This window comes from Adiantum capillus-veneris, chromosome 6, assembly GCF_014529385.1.
Source record: "Adiantum capillus-veneris isolate H3 chromosome 6, ASM1452938v2, whole genome shotgun sequence".
Classification (NCBI taxonomy): domain Eukaryota; kingdom Viridiplantae; phylum Streptophyta; class Polypodiopsida; order Polypodiales; family Pteridaceae; genus Adiantum; species Adiantum capillus-veneris.
Window position 1 is genome coordinate 136607921 of NC_140936.1, and position 10007 is coordinate 136617927.

The 10007-nt window shown below is 43.0% G+C and overlaps 1 pseudogene; it reads right to left on the minus strand.

Annotated features, from left to right (window-relative positions):
* Positions 1–1279: 1279 nt before the first annotated feature.
* On the minus strand, positions 1280–8911 carry LOC147456339 (uncharacterized; annotated as a pseudogene).
* Positions 8912–10007: the final 1096 nt, after the last annotated feature.

Sequence of the window (10007 nt, forward strand, 5' to 3'; positions counted from 1 at the left end):
CATGATGTAGTTTCCTTCCACATTACGTAGCTAGTGAATTTATTTATTTTGAAGCCATTAGGAATACCATATATGCTGGCTCAATGGCTTCAAGCACAGAACCCAAAAGCCACTACATCGAACGTACCCTATATATAATATACTGGCTCATATCCCCTACTTCCATAAATTTCTAGCCTTTTGGAAAATTGATAGAAAGTTTCCTCTTCTAAAATCCTCACTTTTAGTGTAAATGGCTATACTAAAGCTTTCAAAGCTTCACATTTAGAATGCCGACAGTCAAAAACTTTTGATCGTTCAAAAGCCTCACACGCAATCTACCAAAATGCTTCTAACACAAAATATTCACTTTCTTTCTTGCAATTTCCTCAAGCCATCCACTCTGGCGTGGATGACTAGTAGTAGCTAAATGATGTATTTGACATGTATAAGGTAAACTTTACTACACTCCAAAGAAACTTAAAGAACCTTGAAGAAATAATCAAATGAAATTGCCTCTAGCCATTCTCTACAGTGGATGGATAGAGGAAAATATCTTAGTTATTTGACATGCAAAAGTGAAGCTTTTCCATAATTCAAAGATTAATGTAACCCTGAAAAGTAATAAAATAAAATTGCCTCTTGCCATCCACGTTGGTGTGGATGGCTAGTCGAAAAATATAGGAGGTATTTGATATGTAAAAGTGAAGCTTTACCATAAGTCCAAGTAGGGGGGCCCAATCCTTTTTAATCTCTTATTAGCACGAATCGAGGAAATTGTCTCAAGCCATCCTGCGTTGGAGTGGATGGCTTGAGGGAATGAAAAAGGGCAAGGTCACTTAGAGTTACATGGCTAGAGACATGTTTAGCATGCTAGTTTGCCTGCCCATGATTAGTGTGGGTACTAGTTTGTTTGAATGGCTTTGATGTTGCATGCTCATCAAGCGATTCTTTAGGATAGTGGAGTTGTTGCCTTCGTTGGATGCAGCGATGGAGGTGCTTTCCAAGAGGACAACATATGCCATGTATGCTAGGAGGGGCAACTTATGCTGAAAGTGTGTGCAGGGGTATGTAGCAAATGTAGGGGTAGCATTAGCAAACGTGGGACAACATATTATCGTTGAGCTTCGTGACCTTGTAGGTGCGGCTTATTTGAGGCATTTTGTTGAGTTTTGAAGTAGGACTTTCTCCACTTTATGTATAGGTTATTTACACTGTTTTATATGCTCCTAAAAAATGGAGCATGAATGGGAAGGCACCCTCATAAGAAAGGCTGTCAAAACTTTTGAATTTGATAAGTCTAGGCAATTATCTTTTCTATTGTTGTTAGCAAGTGCTTCTCAGCACTAACCACTTTCATTTCTACGACATTGTCGGTGGCCAAGCCAAAGAAAGGAAAAAGGGGGTTGTGTCCACCTCCTTGCAAGAATCCTACCCCTTTGCTCATGGAGGCACTTGTTGCACCTATTACAACCACCGATTTCTTGGCCTCCACCACTGCGCACTTGATTGCATTGTAACTAATAAGAACATCACATCTTCATCACATCCACTAGAGTTGAAATTCTTTTGAGAAGTAATGTTTCTCATTCAATTTGCATCCAAAGTTTGAGGGACTCGGGGACGGTAGTATTACGGCCAATGGCCTCATGGCCTATGGATTTGAATGGAGAGACAAGGGTTGTTTTGCATGACAAATAAGACCAAAGCTTGGACATGGGAAGAGTTGAGAACTCCGGCCACATAGCCAGGGACAAAGCTAATTGCTAGCATTGAGAGGAGGAGGATGACAACAACGATTGTAACATTGGACATTTGAAAGACGAACTAGGTGCCATAAATGATGATGATGGCGCTAGAGAGGAGGGAGCAGCTCTGATTGCCATGGGTCTCCTTGTTGGAATATTGCACAGCACCCACTTGATCAGCTCTCCAAAAGGCTTCATCCAATTGGCATCAACAATCTGGCAAAAAATGATGTTTTGGGCAGGCCCATCATAGCAAAGGGAAGCTGGAGGGTTGGGTCTTACCAGCTACCCTCCAAGGGTAGTGTTAATAGTCCTAACACATACATCAAGACTAGGCCAGCCTCCAAAATTATCATGCATCTATTTTTTTGTTACTTGATATTGTTAATGTACCGTTTGTAGTAGTATCACCAGATTTATCACTAGAGTCATTACCCTAATTAGTAGCAAAAGTGATGCTATTAGTGTCAATAGTACTCTCGCTATCTTTATTGCCATAGTTGATACTTTATTATTAAAACTGGTGCCAACATAAATGGAAAATTTTGAATCATCATTGGCAAAGTTTGTATGAGAGACTGCTTTGTCGATTGGGGGTGGCTTTGCGGCATCACCCAAACTAGTAGTATGCAAAGCATAGAGCTAGATCATGCACGTACATCAACGTCATTGAATGGTGCAATTGTGTGAGCTTCTAGTATGCAGGCGATCCAACTATTTTGATAATTATCATCTCAAACTTGCAAGGAGTGCAGTGTTGTACTAGAGGCCGACTATGGTGACACACATTCGTTGTTGAGTTTCTAGAGACAGTCTTGGTTTATTTGCGGTCAGCAGATGGTTGAATAGAGGCTTCTCCAAGTGATGTGGCTTGTGACGTTGCCAAGGTACTCTATAGATAAGGCATGTGAGCGAAGGTGATGGTACCAAATAAGTAGAGAGAGTGTGTGTGAGTGAGAAATACACAATTGTCAGTGGTGCATAAGGGTGAAGATGGTGTGAAGTTCAAAGCAACCAAAAAAGGTAGCTCTCATGCGAGTTGGTGGCCTACCTCATGCAAGAAATCAACTTAGATGCTTGTGAGGCATACTAGGAGATCATTATGGTAACACAAAGGGCTAAGATAGAGATTGAGGCCTTGGAATGTTGTGCAAACAGATATTGATAGGGCAATGAGATCATTGCGAGGTATTTCTTTGGAGATGCAGGAGCTAATTGGAATAACCCCACACGAAGAGGATGTAATTGTTATAAATTACCCCCTCCCCCCTCCACTAAGTGCACTTGGATTTTTGCCATCTTACCCCATCCCCTCGTGTATGCACGTGCGCATGCATGAGCAGACGTCCAATCAAGGTTCACTTCTTCCTCTCTGACAAATTACCCCCCTTGTGTTGGGGGTTATCTTGAGAGAATGGAGAAGAGAGCAAGTGTGGGTTACACGTCTTTTGCTCAATGTGACTTGATGCAACATCATTGCATATATATACGAGGGAAAAATAAAAACTTGGAGTGAAAATCCACTAGGCTAAAGGGGCCAATAATGGAGTGGCCACCAGTAGCAAGCTGGAGCTACCCCAAATATATAATACATGCACGCACCATTTATAACACAAAGAAGAGTGTACAATTGGTAGCACGAAGCTGAGCTGAGGTTTTCCCACTGGGAGTGCGTGAGCTCAATCCTCAATGTCAAATTCGACCTTGTAAACACCACATCTACTGTGTACCATTGGGGGTGGTTTTTCTAACATGGAATTTCATTGCGAGTGCTTGTGCTTGTTGCACAGAGGATCGCTTGCACAATGGCAAAGATGGAAAGCTTAAGCATTGGAGCATGGCTCTTGGTTGGATTTGCATTCCATAGCCAAGAGTGTTGGTGTAGGCTCTCAACTTCTCTACAAGCTTGGAGAAGAAGATGGAGCTCTTGCACTTTGCACCTCACACAATGTGTGTGTGTGTGTGTGTGTGTGTGTGTGTGTGTGTGTGTGTGTGTGTAAATTATCATTGGAAAGCTTCATACATAACGAGCATAATATAGACTTTGTAGAAAGCATTAACCATCCCCGGCCTCAGTCCCAAGGCCTCAAACACCTTCAAAGGTGGAGAGAGTTAGCGGGGAATGAGGGTAGGGAAGAGGAAGAAGAAACATTCATAGGAGAAAGAAATAGTTCCTCACTTATCATCACTCTTCTTGCTTAGCATACATAATAGCATAGTAATGAAGATGGAGAAGATGGCAAGCTTAAGCATTGGAGCATGGCTCTTGGATGGATTTGCATTCTAGAGCCAAGAGTGTTGGTGTAGGCTCTCAACTTCTCTACAAGCTTGGAGAAGGAGATGGAGCTCTTGCACTCTGCACCTCACACAATGAGTGTGTGTGTGTGTGTGTGTGTGTGTGTGTGTGTGTGTGTGTGTGTGTGTGTGTGTGTGTGTGTGTGTGTGTGTGTGTGTGTGTGTGTGTGTGTGGGATATAACCCCCAAGCTAGCACCCTCCTTGCTTTGTTCGCGCCCCCTCTTCTAGCTCAAGATAATAACTCATTGGACCCCTTTAAGTCTGGCCAATCACATGAAAAGTGGATATACAACAAGCATGCTAGCCTTGGGACAAGTGTCCCCCTTTCCCTTTTGAGAGAGAGGACTTGATAAATGTATAAACAATTAATTAAATTAGCTAAATTATCATTGAATCCCTTGAGAGGCCAACCAATAGGCTTTAGGCACCTTATGAGGGCAACATGGAGAGGAACTTGACATGTGTACTTGTTGCTTCATTAGGCAAGGCTTGACTTGTGTGAGGGTGTGTGTTCTCTCTCTAGCTCCTACAATGAGGGCTCGCCCCCCCTCGTGTAGGGATGTGCTTTGACTTTGTGGGACACCTCAAGCCCCTCAAGCACCTTAGTCATGGAGTAGCTTAGCACCTTAGTCATTAATTACCTCCAGCACCTTAGTCAGGAAGCATGAAAACCACCTCAAGCACCTTAGTCAACAAGCATGACAAGCACCTCAAGCACCTTAGTCAGCAAGCACAACAAACACCTCAAGCTTGATCCGGGTTCCCACCTCAAGCGCAGCCCAAGCTTGCCTAAGGTCAAAGGACTTTTAACACTAACCATGGAGGTCTTTAATGAAGATAACCCTAAGGGATTTAAGCTCCATTATCTACCTTGCTCTTTGATAGACCATCTCTCATTTGGACCCCTTTACCATTGGTCCCATGTTGTGATAGATCCGTAAGCACATGTCTATATTCTAACCCTTGTTCTCATTTATTTCCTCACATTAGATGATCAGTTTAATATGAGAAAATCATTTGGGTTGGTTAGATATTAGATTTTATGACATTACCTCTCTCTTGAAATCATAGTCCTCCTCGACTACTAATGAGGTAGAAGAGATAAATCCTTAGTCATTAGTCGATGTTTCTTAGCGGGTAAGGATCCCTTTTTACCCTACGCCATCATTCCAAGATGGATGACTAATCCATTTGGTGCTCGGGAGACGTAGCTGCAGCAAGCATGTCTGCTCCTCAGTCCACTTCATTCTTCCAAGTAGAGTGATAAATTCTTCTCGGTGTTTAGAGACGCCGTCATCACAAACATGATTCTAAGCAAGCATACTCCTTAGTCCACTTCATTCTTCCAAGTAGAGTGACAAATTCTACTCGGTGTTTGAGAGACATCATCATCACAAACATGATTCTAAGCATGCATACTACTTAAATCTGTGCACAATAAAAAGAGAATTAGTCTTGTAAGACAAAAACATTGATCATTTTACCCTAATAGTCTTTTTGACAAGAACAAAGTATGCTTGCTTGCTAAACCTATCGACTATTGTCCATATTCCCGTATTTCCATGGATAGACTTGCTGGAATTGGAGCTGATCTCTTGAGACAGCTAATTCCAGTGTTGAAGGATTTCAGCTACTTAGAGGAGGAAGAGTTCAAACAGCAGACTAGACAGAAATCAGTGACTAGACTGAAATATGAATACTGAAATGAGAATCAGACTTAAAGACTGGAATAAAGTTCAGATTCAGATTCAGAAGATTGTTGAAAAGTCAGTATCACTAGAATATATATATATCATGATTGAGATTACAATGAATATGATTACAGAGAGAGAAAGTGTAGCCGATAATACTACCACTGATGCTCAAGTGCAATTATAGCTCAAAGTGCTAATACAAGTGATAACAACTGCCAACCCGATATCAAAGTAATGGGCCCTATTTATATGCTTCGGGTTTACCGTAGTAATTACTAAGTGATTCACTGCCCATCTTCTAAGAACACGTTCCCACATGGTGACGCGCCAACCATCTACATCCTTCCCTTCTTTCTTGAATTTTGGCAAGATTCCAAAATCTCTGAAAAATCCATTGTCTGGTTCTGATGTGGAACTGAAAAATCCATCGTTTGGTTCTGATGTTGACAATCCATCTTTTGGTGGATTGTCAGAGTCTGACATTGAGAAGATGGTGAAGGATGCAGAGCTCTAAAAAAGAGCACTGTCTTTTTGAGAGGCAGCTGAAAAGGCCAAGGTGGAGCTGTCATCTCTCCCTGCCTACTGAGAAGAAAAGTCGCCCCTGAATTCTGAGATAGAACTACCCAGTATCCTTCCATTGGACCATCTTCCTTTTGCCCTTGCTCTTTGACCGTGTTGGTGCCTGATAAGTCCCAGCATTAGCATTCTCCTTCTGAATCAGTCGAGTAAATGGCCTCCTGCTCAAGCTGATCCCACCGGTCTGTGGTCATCTCTACCTCATAAGGTGTGAGAGAATGATAGGTTTTGGTGTCAGGATCATAGAGTGTACGCCTACCCTTGCTCAATCTGGTTCTGGCCAGTTTATGACAATGCGAAGCAGTATGGATCCATCCTTCGAGAAGAGGCTGATTGGTTTTGACGCGAGCTTCGAAAAGAATCTCAGCCATCTCCCTGTACTGCGGTGCCAAACCCGGCTTTGCTGCAATGTCTTTCTCAAGCAGTTTGGAAGATTCAACCATGAGCTGTAGTAGCTGATTAGTAATCTTAGTCAATCCTCTGACCTGAATCTTCCACTGGCCCATACACAGTTGAATCCAGTGTAGCTCTTCCTTCATTGCCTGGATGTCATTGATTTGAAGAGCATCATTGAGCAATGTCTGCCAAGTCTTCCATTCCACAATTGATCGCTCATACCAATCCCTAAGCTCATCAGTTATTTTGAAATATGTGAGTCGATCAACTGGTTCTTGATGTTGAGAATACAGCGCTGGAAAAACTCTTGGCAACTCAGTTTCTCTTGCTGGAACAGCATACAAGAGAACTGGAGAATCAGGCACAAATTCCAAGAAATTCAGAACTACCTGGTTCTCTTGTTTCATTATCTTCCTAGTAATTCTTACTAGCTGGAATAGGGTTCGGAGAGCAGTTGCCTGTGCTCCTACTAACATTCGCGTTTGGGGTCCTCTGCTAGTGGCTGTCTGGTCCTCCAGAATAGCTTTCACTCTCTGGTCCAAAACAATTCTGGCAGTTTGCAGTTGTACCAGAACATCCTTAAGTTGGACCCTAACATCCTTCATGCAGCGGTAAGTTGGTTTGTTACCTAGCAGAAGTTCCAGTTCTAGAGGTAAAGAGTGACAATCTGCAGTAGACTGTCTTTGCCAGTGCGGGTTTACGACTTTCTCATCAGCATTGAGTATCCATTCTGGAACTCGTTACAACAACTGAACTGTACTGGGATGCGTAGGCAGTCTGTAGGCTTCTTTATCATGGAAAGCAGCAGATTTCCAATGTTCCACCATTTCCCTGGCTCCCACATATAATCTTTGGAACCTTTCTAAATCAGTCCATAGAGCACCATCCTCCAGATACTGTCTGGTGATGGAGGCTTGTTGATGTCTCAGCTTCTTATTCAAGGTAATGAGCTGCAATGAATGCTGATGATCATTCGCTGGTCCTTCATCCTTAACCTTCATTTTCCCTTTAGCCTCTCTGCTATGATGAGACTGATTAGTTGGCTCATCTCCAGTGTTATTGGGCTGTTGTTCTTCAGTCTGCTGATGACCCGACTGTTGTTCTGTTTCCTGTATTTCCTGTTGTTCCTCAGTCTGGTTTGGTTGGTCTGGCTGTGACTGGCCTCCTTCATCTGGCCATGTCCCACCAGTACCAGGTCCTGGGGGTGGAGATGGTGGTGGGGCATCATCATCATCCTGTGTATGCCCGGCTTCTTGATCATCCTCCTCCTTATCAGCTTCATCTTCTTCTTCTTCTTCATCCTCCTCTGGGGATCTCTGCTGCTCAATATAATCCATGATGTCTTGGTTCATCAGAGCATTGTTGAACTCACTCACCTTGTCCTGCACATCACTTTGCAGACTTTCCATCAAGGACTTTAAATTTTCTAAATCAAAAACAGCATTGCCTGCGGGGTTCAAAATTTCAGACAAGCTATTGTAGATGTATCTGTCCGTCAGCGAACGCTTCAGAGCTGTATGGTGTAATAGCAGCTTTCTAAAGTCTGCCCGCTTCGTTCTGAGCCCCATTTCAGCTCGCTCGGCAGCTCTCGATGCTTCATTCCTTTGACTCTTTATGATCATAATTTCAGACTCAGCTTTAGCTAACTTTTTGTTCAACAACTCTTGAGATCTTTCTGATTGAGCTTCCAATACCCTGTGTTGTATGTTCTGCACTTCCTGGGCTTTCTAGAGTGTGGCAATCTGATGTTGTGCTTCTGCCAAGTCAGCTTTAAGCTTTTTAACTTCATCTTCTGATCCAGCAGCCTCCACCAATTTTCCCATACAGCTGACAATGGTATTCCAAGAGGACTGTATCAGTATTGAACATCTGTCTTTGACCATTGTTGGATCAGAATAAGCTGGTTCATATATTGCCACAGGAGCCACATAAGGTAGAGATGTATAATCAGTTTTGGTGAGTAAGAGATGCCCTCTTAATTTCTGAGTTTGCATTTGCTGTAACTTATCCTTTTTAACCAGTTGCAGAGGGTTTTGAGAAATGACAGGAACTGTTTCAGACATAGTTGAGGACGCTGGACCTTTCCCCTTATCCAGTTGATTCTTGCCTTTGTCCCCTGATTGGTCTGGTACCTTTGCCCCAGTGGCTGGCTTTACTTGATCTTTCCTAGTAGCACCAAGTAACTGATCAGGCACAGTTTGCTGAACAATATGCTGCTCCATTTTACTTCTCTCAACTTTCTCAGTGCTCACTGCCTTAACCTGGCTTTCTATTTGCTTCAAAAACTCACTGCTTTTTGTCAGTGTAATTCTTGGCTTCTTTGGACTGCCAGCTTCCTCTGCAGTGGCTTTCCTTTTCAGGTCATTGGAAATCGTTTGACTGTCCGTTTCCTCGTCATCTGAGGACAGTTCAATTTTCTTAGGTTCAGAAATAGGCTGCTCACTCCAAGCCAGCTTTACCTGCTCATTAACATCTGCAGCAGTAGCCCAATACAGAAATTGCCAGACATACCATGCCTTGAAAACAGTTTGAGATTTCAACTTGGCAGTCTGTTGAAGTACATTATGTGAGAGTATTTGACACAGGTTGATATGGACTTGTGGATCCAGTATCTTGGCCAACAACATAGCAAATAATTTTTCTGACACATAAGTTGGGTTATTCTTAAGACTGACTGCTTCGGCTACAAACCTGTAAGCAACGGAGGCTTTCAGTCCTGCTACTGGAACTCCTTGAGCACTTGCCTTGCGCTTCTTTCGATCTGCTTCATCCTCCTTTAGAGCAATGCTTATTTGCTGCGCAGTTGCCACCGATGGTTTAGACTCATTGGGCATCCGAAATGCAAATGCAATGGCTTCTGGTGTCACTGACACCCTCCTATTATTTATCATAGCACTGTTGTTTTCTGCATCAAAGGAATTAAGAACTTGCTTGATGATCCCTGCATCAAAAGCAATCCTTGTCGCTTGCAATACAACTCGCAGATCCCAGAGTTGTAGCAGAGTCATTGCATGATCAGTAAAGACATATTGTTGGATTTCACTGTATGGAAGAACAGGAAGGCTTGCCTTTGCCTCTGCAATGATAGCCTGGGTTTCTTCAAGAGTTTCTTGCATCTTCTCTGAACCTTTCCTTCTACCCATACACTGTGAGGTCGACGACGATGAAATAGGAGAAGGCGAAGAGGACTTACTTGTGTTAAAGCCGTTGCCTGGTGTCGCTGGTAAGGTTGTCTGACAGTCAGCTGTCTCGTCAGAGGTTGAAGTTTGCGGCTGTAGTGAAGAAACCTCAGAGCTTGGCCATGGCGAATGGTTGACA